The sequence below is a fragment of the Sciurus carolinensis genome (assembly GCF_902686445.1).
Source record: "Sciurus carolinensis chromosome 14 unlocalized genomic scaffold, mSciCar1.2 SUPER_6_x, whole genome shotgun sequence".
NCBI lineage: Eukaryota > Metazoa > Chordata > Mammalia > Rodentia > Sciuridae > Sciurus > Sciurus carolinensis.
In genome coordinates this window covers 2,402,218-2,413,970 of record NW_025920104.1, presented here as the reverse complement: position 1 = coordinate 2,413,970, position 11,753 = coordinate 2,402,218, and the positions used below count along the sequence as shown (strand labels likewise).

General features: G+C 43.8%; 1 pseudogene; it reads right to left on the bottom strand.

Annotated features, from left to right (window-relative positions):
• Positions 1-2,719: 2,719 nt before the first annotated feature.
• On the bottom strand, positions 2,720-8,067 carry LOC124973151 (26S proteasome non-ATPase regulatory subunit 4-like; annotated as a pseudogene).
• Positions 8,068-11,753: the final 3,686 nt, after the last annotated feature.

Sequence of the window (11,753 nt, the reverse complement as noted above, 5' to 3'; positions counted from 1 at the left end):
ATTTCTAAAAAAAAAGTGAAAGACCTAATATATTAAGAATGTTAACAATTGGCAGTTTGATTTCAACATTGTCTTGAAATCCAGATGTGCAAGTTTTAAGTTTTTAGGTAGTGTTAAATTCTTAGTGGAGAAGCTGGCAGGTGGTAGGTGTGAGTGGATAGAATTCTCTCAGTCAGGCCACTGGAGTTTTGTGTCTGCAGCTCTTTCCAGTCCCTCTGCAATTTGTTCAGTTTTTACAGTGAATGCAGAGGTGACTTGGGAGTTGCAGCCTGATCTTAAGCAAGATCAATCTCAAGTTGACATCACCTGTGGGATCGTGTGGCAAGTATGATTGTTCACATCTCAGTGGATGTCTCAGGGTGTTTGATGATGCATGGCTTGACAAGGGTTCCATTCAGCCCCCACAAGGTGGTTTCACAGAAAATGAAGAGCCGCTAATGTGTGACTGCAGGAGCCCAGAGCGGGCATTGTGTGAGTGCACAGGTGGCCCTCAAGGGCTGTTCCCTGCCAGGCTGTCCCAGGCCAGCATTGGGAAATAGGTCAGGAAATTGCTGGAGAGAACACATCTGAGGTAGCTGTGGGACCTCTCATGCAGCTGAAATAAGCCAGTGAGACCCCATCTGTACATTGGACCATGCAGATCTGGGCCCATCCACCTGAGTCTAGCTTCCCTGTGATAAAGTGGTGTAATAGTACTGTTAACTCAGTACCTAGATGTCAGCCCATGTGTGGGCTCTGGGTTTCACATGTGTGTTGTTTTCACAAAAATGAAGTTTGCATCATTTTAGTGAGGTTTCTATCTCAGTGGTTGGAATTGCATTTTTGGGAACTGTCTTTATATCTCATCCTCTTATTAGGGAAAATCCTGCAAGCTAAAATCATCAACTCTCAAGTAATTCATAAAACTTGTGTGGGTACATGCAGGGTGTGGGCTATGACTGTGGTTTGGGGCAGGCACTTGCCCATATGCCTGAGGTACTGGGTTCTATCACCAGCACTACAGAAAAGTAAATTTGAAATAAGGTGTGGGGTGTGAGCCCCACTACATTCATGGTCTGAGAAGTGGAAGGCTCATAGGTGATCTGCTCCTCTGCTTTAGTTAGCAGTTACTTTTACCATATGTTTATGAAAAAAGGAGAACAAAGAACATTTTGCATTCTCCAACCTTGTGACACTGTCAGTTTATTGATTGATGTGCAATAAAACATCTTTGATATAAAAAATGTCCTGTTTGTGAACATAGAACAGTGGTAGAGCAAACATCTGTCTAGCACACATATGGCTCTGGATTTCATCTCTAGCACCCTTATTGCCAGCAACACAACAGTCTAAATAGCCAGGTGTAGTGACATGCACCTGTAAGTCCCAACTACATGGGATGCTGAGATAGAGCATCATTTGAACCTTGGAGTTTAGGGACAGACTGAGCAACAGAAAGACACCATCTCTCCATTTTTTGGGGAAAGACAGAAGAGTACCATGGATTGAACTCAGGGGCACTCAACCCCTAAGTCATATTACCTGCCCTATTTTCTATTATATTTAGAAACAGGGTCTCCTTGGCATCTTGCCATAATTGAGACTGGCTTTAAACTAGACATCTTCCTGCCTCAGACTCCTAAGCTCTTGGGATTACAGGCATGCATAACCAAGTCCAGCAAAAACCCATCTCTTTAAAGAAAAAGAAAAACTCTTTTGAATATGACAACCCTCCCTGGCCTCAACTTTTTCTCATCTTTTCATCAAATCAATCAGCACAGTTGAACAAGTACCAGTTGGATAAGCAAGTTGGACTTTCAGCATGGAACTGCTGTCAAAGTTAGCAGTGCTTCAACGGTCACCTGCATTTCTTAAGATGAGGTGATCTTTGATATCAGTCAACTCTCAGGTACTCATAGGTTAGAACAATCTCATGAGTTTGCACATGGGGGTATATCACCAGAAAGTTTTTGAAGAAGATGATGCTCACCAGGTTGCAAATGACAGGAACATCCAAATGACAACTGCACTAGTCTTTGGAAATTACCAGTCTTCTTGTGCACACTCCAGATGCTGTGCAACTGAAGTGGACTTGAACTGCTCAGCACTTTCCATGTCAACCTCAATGTCATGTGGAAAAGCAAGAGGCGAGGACCAAAGACAGCCACCCTTGGCCCTGGCTCTTCTCACTCAGATTTCCTTGGCAGCAGGTTGCAAATGACTTGAAGTTCAATTGTATGATTTGGGGATACATATGTGTTAGCTCCTGCTGATACCATTCAGGAGGAAATGGGGGAATGTTCAACCTAGTATCCCAGTATCATTGGAGGTCCAGTGTCAAGAGGAATGAAGCCCTTTTCTACACTGTTGTTAATTTGGATGAAGGTTCTTAAGACATGCAGTGTAGAATTGGGTGAAGAGTATGGTGTTCTCATGTGCACCATGGTTCTAGGAATGAGTGGCTTGTACTTTGCAGGGTGAAGAATGACACAAGAAGTGTTCTTTGAAAGAAAGAGGGAAAGCAGAGACACTAGGCATGTGGCATGTTGTTGGTGGAAATAACCAGTCTAAGAAATAAAAAGGATGCTAAAACTTGCAAATGCTTGAGGATACACTCTTTTTTTTTTAGTTGCCAAGCTTTATTTAGGTCATATTGGTTACAGATAACATAACTAAACCTATATCCCACCCCACCCTATGCAGTCCCCTGGGCAGGTTCTACCACATTTTTCCTCCAGTCTCACTTCTTATCCTCTTCCTTCCTGTCCTTCTTGCCATCCTTGGTGGCCTGAGAGTCCAGAGAGCCTATGGCATTTCAAATGACTTCATTATCAGTATCCACACCCAGAAGGTTCTCTAGGACACTCTGAAAAAACTCAGGGTCCTGCATCACGTCATAATCATCCTCCTACTTGGTTGGTTCAGATTTGTCCATGGCTGAGTTGGCATCAAGGTTGGCTGATTCTCCCTGGCCAAACTCTGCTCCCTTCAGGGATATCTGCATGGCATAAGTAATCTGCTCTTTCTCAATCTTACTACTTAGATCAGGGAGCCCTGTGCAGCCAAACTCCTGCAGGATGATGGTCATATTAAGCAGGGCATCATCTGAGTCTTCAGTCCCACCTGTAGCAATCCCAGCCTCAGCTGCAGAAGCTGCTGCTGCCCACTGTGCCTCCTCCACCTGCTTTTGCTACTATTCTTCCATAGAAACACGAAGAGCCAGGGCAAGCTCAGGATCAGCACTGGGATCCACTTCAAATTCAAAGTCACTAGCACCAAGACCCAGCATGGCACCGTCTTCACCAGCAAGAATTGGAGAACTGATGAGAGCATCAACCAAGTTGGGCCCAGGAGGCCTTGTCACCAAATGAGAACAAGTTCCATCTTTGCCATTCAGTGTGTTTACAAAGGCCGTCACATTTTCTGTGTTCACCTCCTCTTCCCCAAAATTGATAATGTCAACATTTACTTTTTCTTTCTTGAGTTGCTTAGCCAGTTTAAACAGATTCTTCTCATTGTCTTCTATGGGGATTCCCACAAAAGCAATGATGCACAGCTGTAATTCTTGCCCTGTTGGTGCTTCAGAGTCAGATGGGCTATGGGAATGATAGTGCAGAAAGTGATCTTGCACTTGGGTTGAACGGTATGGAGCATGGACAGGATGCTGCCAGTGTCAGGTGTTAGCATGATTAGCACTTCACAGTCATTTGCCAGTGTGATGAGGCCAACTTTGTACTCATGGTTGCTTCCAGTCTTTGAGTGACATACTTTGCTGACAGCATACCCTTGGGCCTGTGGCCAAGGGGGTAACAAGTCTCCGATCCACATATACTCACTGCTGTACACACAAAGCACAGTACTCTCGAAAAAACATTGCAACCTTCCTCCCTCCTGACCGATTCTTGGGGACTGCCTCCAGGATACGCTCTTCCTGCACACTAAGGCATGTTCTATCACACATTTGCATGTTCTTTAATATGTCCTCTTTTGATATTCAGGTTTTGCCTATTTTGGGTATGCACTTTTAATTTTGAGCAGGATGGTTTGGACTAAATGTCTGATATTGAGGTGCATTCTTGAATTTGAGAGCCATGCTTCAGTGCTGCATATCCTAACGTAAAGTTGTTTACATTGAAGGTAAATTGAGTCGTGGGTGTGGAGTAAGGAAAACCTTTCCTCAGAGGTCTTGTGCTGAAAAAAATAAAATCAGCATATCAGCTGTCATTTACAATAAAAAGGAAAGAGCCAGGAACTGGCAAGGGCATTGAAGTCCTTGCTGGGAGAATTAAGGTCAGTCATGATGGTTGCTCACAGAATGATCTGGCACTGATTACCTCCTGTATCTGTACAGGATGTTGAAGCAAAAGAAATGTCCTGGAATCTGGACATAGACCTTAAGCAAAGCCCATTTTGTTATTGTCCATTCACTGAAGTTGGTTTTCAACACTAACACCCTTGTGCTATTCATGCCTCTCAAAGGTCCTTACCTGTCTGTTTGGAATACTCAGTCTTGAAGCTTTGTGCTATTTCTCATTCAGCACAATGCCTGTTCACCTTTGGTATTCTGCCCTGTGAAAATGTGTTCTTCATGCCAAGGGCAGGCTCTTGTTTCATGCACTGGCTTGTACTCTGCATCATACATGGACTGATAATAGGCCATTTCTCAGAGGGCCTTGTGCCACAGAGGCAGCAGCCTGGTCAATGGAATGAACCCTTGGGTGAATAGAAAAGGGCTAGATATTACTGCCTCTGAAGGTGGGTTTCAGGACATCTGGAAAAATCATGGCAGGACAAATTCTGAGTGCAGCCCACTTGTAAGGCAGCAGCCAAGTTGGTTGACCCTGGCTGGTGGAGTGAGCACAGAACATTTCTCCTTGCCTGGCAGTGCCCCCCTGTCCTCCTTCCAACATGCTGACTGAATGTCTCCCTGGTCTCCTCATGATTTATCACAGCAGCCACACACCTGCCCTTGGAAGACCAACTCCCCAGGTTCCAGCTGTTTCCTGTTAGGGCTATCTTGGAGAGGAGAGGTGACTGACCAGACAGGGTGTGATGTTTCCCAATTCAAGGAACACCTAAGCAAGGGAGCAGCACTGCAAGCTCCCCTGCCCTTAGCTGTCAGCATCCATCATGCCCTGTGGCTGCTAGGACACTAGGTGAGTTGCCTGACTTGGACAAATCCCGGGTGCAGACCTGGAGGAGTGGTTTTGGAGGGCAATGCCAATGTGGCAGTGCTATGATGAGTGACCAGAACTCATGCAGCCTTCCATCCCTGCTTGGTCCCCCACACCTCATGGGGGATCCCTGCCCACAGCAGTAGCTAGGCGATCATGCTGTCATGATGCCCAGTGCAGCCAAACCAACACAGCACCACCTAGGAGACCTAAAGTGTCGTGTGAGCTGTCAGGCTTCAGCTGGGTCCCCTGACCTGCCTGGACCAGGAGCAATACCTGGCCCACTCGGCTGCACCCCACAAGTCTGATAGCTCCACTTCAATTGGGTCAACAGGTTAGGATCCCATTTCATGAAAGATCAGGTCCCTGGCCCTGGCTCCATTTCTCTTTCCTCTTACCATCACCCCGCAGCTGGTGTTTCTTTTCAGTTTCCATCTGAAACCCCCAGGATCTGAAGCATCTCTGATTGCTATGGGAACTGTGATGCCACCGAGCTGTCCAACTGCTCCTCTGTGACCTCAGTCACTGTCTGATGTGCAGGCACGAGGTCAAAGACACCCCTCCTCAATATCCAGGTGGCCTAAGGCCTGGAGAAAGCCTCTGAGGAGAGAGAGAAAGTGCGTGCTCCTACCAGAGCCTGGAACCTCTGTGCCCTTCACACCTGCCATGCCTGAAGCCTGCCCCCTCCACTGAGAATAGAGTCGCTCTCCCATCTTTCCCTCTCAGGGAACGAGAACGCTGGAAACCCAAATTCAGACCATTTTCAGAGGGGAACGATTGAAGTTGAAGGATTGAGATATTTAGGATATGACTTTCAGTCACTTATCTCACTCCATTGAATCTTGAGAGAAAGAGGTACAAAGCTAACTAGTGGCAGGTGGACATTGCATGAAAATGTTTTTTTCTTCCTGCCAGTAAATATCGATCCTGGGACCCCAGATCCCATGAGCCATAACCACTTCCCTTTTCTTCTTTTCAATTTACTCACAGGGTCTGGTTGTGTTTTTGAGGCATTCCCTCATCTAGGGAAAAAGACTTTGCCCATGAGAAACACCTTCTTCTTCCTCATCCATAAATAAGATGTGAGGCAAGATTCAGCACCTCCACTGAGTTGTGCCTTTTGCCCAGATATCTCCTGGTTAGAAATTTTCCAAGGAAATGCAGAAGGAAAAAGAGGAGTGAGGAAGGATTCAGTAGTTTGTGATTGGAATGACTAGGGCTCCAGGTGTGAATGATCCTCCATATCTCCCTTCATACTGACAACCTGAGCATATTCTGATTCTCACATATGCCTGCCTCTCTTTCTGCCTCCCCCCACCCAAACTCCATGCTCACTGACATCATTTTCTTCTCAGTGCTCAGCTACAAAACTTTTCCTTCTTCAATATATAGGGGTAGAAATTTCCCCTCATGACGCACCGCTTAACTGTGAGTCTTGATGTGCAGGAAAGGTTCCTTGCAGGATTGCTGTGGAAAGAAAGAAGATTTTCTAAGGAATTTGTTGAATTTGTTTGGGGCTGGGTTTTCTGCAGAAATTTGACAGTCACAGCAGAGGGTACCTAAAAGCGGGTACTGCAAAGCTAAAAGATAGCTCCTCTTGGAGAGCACTCATCTAGCATGCACAAGAACCATGGTTTGAGTCCCCAGACCCTCAGACAGGGAGGGGAGAGAAAGGTTCTTTTGAATATGCCATCCCTCCCTCCTCTCATCTGTTTCTCCTCTTTTCATCAACTCAATTGGCACAGTTGAAAACAAAACAGTTGGACACATAAGCCTTTTCCAATCAGACTTTCAGCATGGAGCTGTGGCCAAAGTTAGCAGTGCTTGCCGGTCACCTGTGTTTCTTAGCAGGAGATGTTCCTTGACATGAGCTAACTCACAACAACTCATAGGTGAGCTCCTTCTCATGACAATGCTTGTAGGGTTATATCATCAGCAAGTTCTTCAAGAAGACAATGCTCATCAGGTTGCAAATGGCAAGAACTTCCACATGACAACTGCACTGGAAATTACCAGGCTTCTTGGGCACACTCCAGATGTGTGCAACTGAAGTGGACTTGCACAGCTCAGCACTTCCCATGTCATCCTCAATGCCATCTGGAAATGCAAGAGGTGAGGACCAAAGAAAGCCGCCCTTGGTCCTGGCTCTTCTCAATCAGTTTTCTTCGGCATCAGGTTGCAAATGACTTGAAGTCCAATTGTGTGATTTGGGGATGCATACATGTTAGCTCCTGATGATAACATTCAGGAGGAAATGCAGTAGTGTGCAACCTAGTCTCCCAGTATCATTGGAGGTCCAGTGTCCAGAGGAATGAAGCCCTTTTCTAGAATATTGTTAATTTGGATGGAAGGTCTGAGGATATTCAGTGCAGAATTGGCTGAAGGATATGGTGTCTCATATTTACCATGGTTCTGGTAATGAGTGGCTTGTGCTTTGCTGGGTCAAGAATGATACAAGAAGACCTGTTTGAAAGAAGTCACACTGAAAGGGAAAGCAGAGACTCTAGGCACCTGGCAGGGTGGCAGTGGATATAGCCAGTCCAGGAAATAATAAGGATGCTATAATTTGAAAATGCTTGAGGACACATGTTGTCAAATGTGGGTTGGCTTCTCAGGAAGGGAGTGAGTGTGACAGTGCCCCTTAATTAAGACACCAGGATTCAGGTTCTGGGACACAGTCTTTATTTATTCAGGAAGTGCAATAGTTTATATATGGAGTGAGAGCCAATCATGAATGAGACAGCCAAGCCAGTGCTCAGTTTACATGTTTATAATACTGCACTACAGGGAAGAGCAGACTTCTACTGCTGACCAGGAAGGCTCAAGATGCAGTAGGTCATCACAGAGTGTACTGATGTGACATGAAAAGAGCCCAGTGTTCTGTGCTCAAGCCCAGTCCATACCTTGTATCCATGACTGGTACAAAACAGGATTCTGCTCATTTCTCCCCCCTTTTTTTTTTGACATCATATCCTGAGTTAACATGACCTGTCTAGTTTCAATTTTTGATGTTCTGTTACAAAGGCAGCGAATATATAGAAATGATATTACAATGCCAGCAAGGAAGAGCCCAAATAATGCAATATTTACAGGATCAAATATGGAGGTGATTTTGTTCCATAATCATGTAAAGAAAGAAGCATTCAGTACAAGGTGGGCTCGGGTTTCATTGATTGACATGATTGCATGACCTAATTTGAGTGTTAAGTTCTGAAACTGGGCATTCCAAGGACCCCTTAAATATGTACTCAATTCTTGCCTCCATTTAGTCACATTGTCAAGTGTTACCATAGTTTCACAAACATAGGGTAATGAGGGATTACATTGTAAACAAATTGTCATTTGCATGATATCCATTCTTTCATTTTTGAGATCTATTTGTTGCTGCAAATTTAGGATACCCCCTTGTATTAGTGTATTAGTTTGGTGTTGAAGAGCGAAGTCTTCACTGACTCTAGTAGCCTGTGCATTTAGCACTGCAGCATTAGCACCAGTTTGTACTAAGGTTATTGTGGCAGCAGTTGAAGCAGCTAGAGCAGCAATAATGATACTTGCAAGCAATGCAATAAGTGTAAAATCTCTTTTAGCAGGTATTAACTGTACATCTTTAGTAAGAACTATTGGTTGAATAGTTTGAGTGTCATTTGATAAAGCCCAAATGTAAGGAGGTACTCTAGCTAACAATGCAGTTGAAAATCCAGGAGACCAACAATTGGTCAGGAAGCACTGTGTAGAATCATGACAATATATAGAAATATTGGTGGTTTGATTAGAGACAATGTAATAAAATGGATACTGAACACAGAGAGACACATTAAACATTTGTGAAGATGTTTCATTAAAACGAGTCCCATTGAGGAAAAGCATAGCTCCTATATCTAAACATCTTTGCTGATTACATAATAGAGTACCTAACAGTGAGGCACTTCCAGAAGAATTATAATACATTTTCTGTGAGCTTGGGGTGGGTTCTGAGGCATTTACTACTAAAGGTCTGGCACAGGATGAAAGCTGCTGGGTAACTCTAAAAGGAGTGTGACTCTGCACACACTGGTGGGGATGGATGTCTGCCAATGGTTTATTTCTGTTTTCATTTTTAGTGGTATTGACAGGAATCCATGGGCAGGCAAACCGGGGAAGACATTTGTAGAATTATTCTTAGATACAGAAGTTAATTTAACCTATCTAAGAACTGTGATGTTTCCAATAATACAAACTAGGAGAGTATCAGGGCATAGCAGATCACGTGATCACATGAGAGCTCAGAAGTGGAGAAACAATTGGACAACTTCACGAATAGCCGACTGCCAGTAGTGTTAGCAGTACTATTAAATTGAGCTTGACGAGGAGGTTCTAAAGTGGCAGGAATGACCATGGAAGTATTAGAAGTTAAGATAGAGGGCAGGACATCTGCATCTAAGCCTAATGGCATCACCATGGATGGATTGGGGATCCCAATAATTGTTGCACCAGTGTGGTGAGAGTTGGCAGTGATAATAGCACACATTATTAAAAACAAAGTAGATGGGGAAGTATCACCATCAGGAGCCATTTGTTGAGCCCCCTGTGTTACCCTTTTTAATCACCCCCCAAGTTACTGGAGGTGCATGTTGACATCTTTTCTTCATTTTTCTTGTTGTGTTTTGATGATTGTACTTGCCTAGTTGAGGAGCCCTCTGTGTCCTCCAGATTGAATCTCTTCAGTTCCTCCATCAAGGTTTGCCAACATCTTTTCTTGTTGCCCTACATATGATGTAGTGGGTTTGATCGATCTGGCTGGTATCCAAATTGGCATAGATTCACTTTATGGGAAAACACAGGCAAAACCTTGCCCCTGAGTTGGTAAAGGGTGTGGTCCACGAAGGTGATTTGATAGGGGGTCTTTCCAGTACACCAATGGCAGAGGAGTATTACTGGGAAAGCAATCCCAATTCTTTCCTTAGTGAACAGAATGTGATAGAGTGTGTATGATGGGGGCATATGTGTTTCTCCTTTCCCCCCTTTTTCTTTTTGTAACTGAGTTTTTATGGTATGGTGTGTTCTTTCTACAATTTCTTGCCCTTGTGAATTTTATGGGATTCCTGTAATTACTTTGATATTCTAAGTAGATGCCAAACTTTTGAATTTGTTTGAGGTGTGTGCAGGTCCATTGTCTGTTTTGATGGCCCAATTTGGGGGAAATTGTTTATATTCCTAGGTTGTCAGAGTGGAATGCTCCCCTCTTCAAGTTTACATACTTGAGACATTAACTGCTGGGAATCAAGAACTAGGACAAGGGATTCCTTCAGGAGGACCTCATTAACCAGAACCCTCATGAGTCTCTTGTTGAAAATGGACCACAAACATTTAAGGACTGCAATTATTATAAGGAAGAGTATACAGGCTAATCCTAACACTGTAGTAGGATTCAGCATGTTAAACATGTTCTATTTAAAGTTGATAACACAGACCTCTCCCAGGAGGGAGAAGGGGACCACAGCTGATGTTCTAAAGTCCCAAGAAGTGAGCGCACCTTACATCCTTTATAGGTTAAGGTCTCTTTTTTCTCCAGTTTTTCCCCCTTATCTCTCCTTCTTACCTGTGTGATTAGGCCTAGTTTTGCAGGTGAGATGCATAAAGTGAGAAGTGAATGGGCAGGAGATGGACCAATGTGATTCAGCCAGGTAAATCTGATAACCAATGTACTCTGCAAATGCTTGACATTACATTCTCCCAGGGACAGTCTCCAACTTCCAGAGGCACATGGTTTTCATGGCCTCCATTTCCTCAATTTGACTGATCCCCTATTTCTACACTAACTGCCTGTCCCCAATTCTGGCTTTGTTTTCTCCTTTTGCTTTAGGAACTCCTTACTTCTGTAAGGACAGGGAGTGAGTGATGACTACTCTTGCTGCTTTCAGCTGAAAGGGGGCAGTGTGGGGCAAGCAGTTTGGAGTTCCCTTTTAAAAATCAGGTCAATCAAGGGGTCCAAGGCAGAAGTTTGGTTGGGGAAGAGCAGGTTGTAAAGGCATCTGGGGGTGGGTGTTTCTATAAGAGAAGAACAAAAGACATGAGTACTGAAATGAGATTAATACAAAATAAATGTTGCAGAATCTGGAACATGTCCATGAATATCATGAAGATGACAGAAGTCAATAATCCCTCACCAGGAGGTAGAAGAACTGACAAATTGTTCCCATAATAAGGCCTAGCAAAGGCTGGAAAGGAACCTTGTGTGGGAACCTTGACACCGTCCAAGTTATCAGGAAGGTAAATACAACATGTAACCTTTAATGTCATTGATGTCCCCAGAAAATATAGCTAAACTACTTGATGTCATCTGATTTTTGTAAAATATTATTTTATTGGTATAATCTGTGTTTAGTAGAGATCTCTATGTTTCTGTTATTTAGAGCTAGATAATCATATTAGCAAGCATAGATTAAGTCTACCTGTGTAGCTTAGGAAGGTCTGTAGGCCTTAAATTGACTAAAAATTTCTGACTGTGGCTGTTTCTCTTAATAATTATTAGGCACATTTGTCAAAGAATCTCTCTTTTGTAGCTTCCAGTCTTTACTTATTCTAGCATGTTAACACAAGTGTATTATTTAATTTGCATTT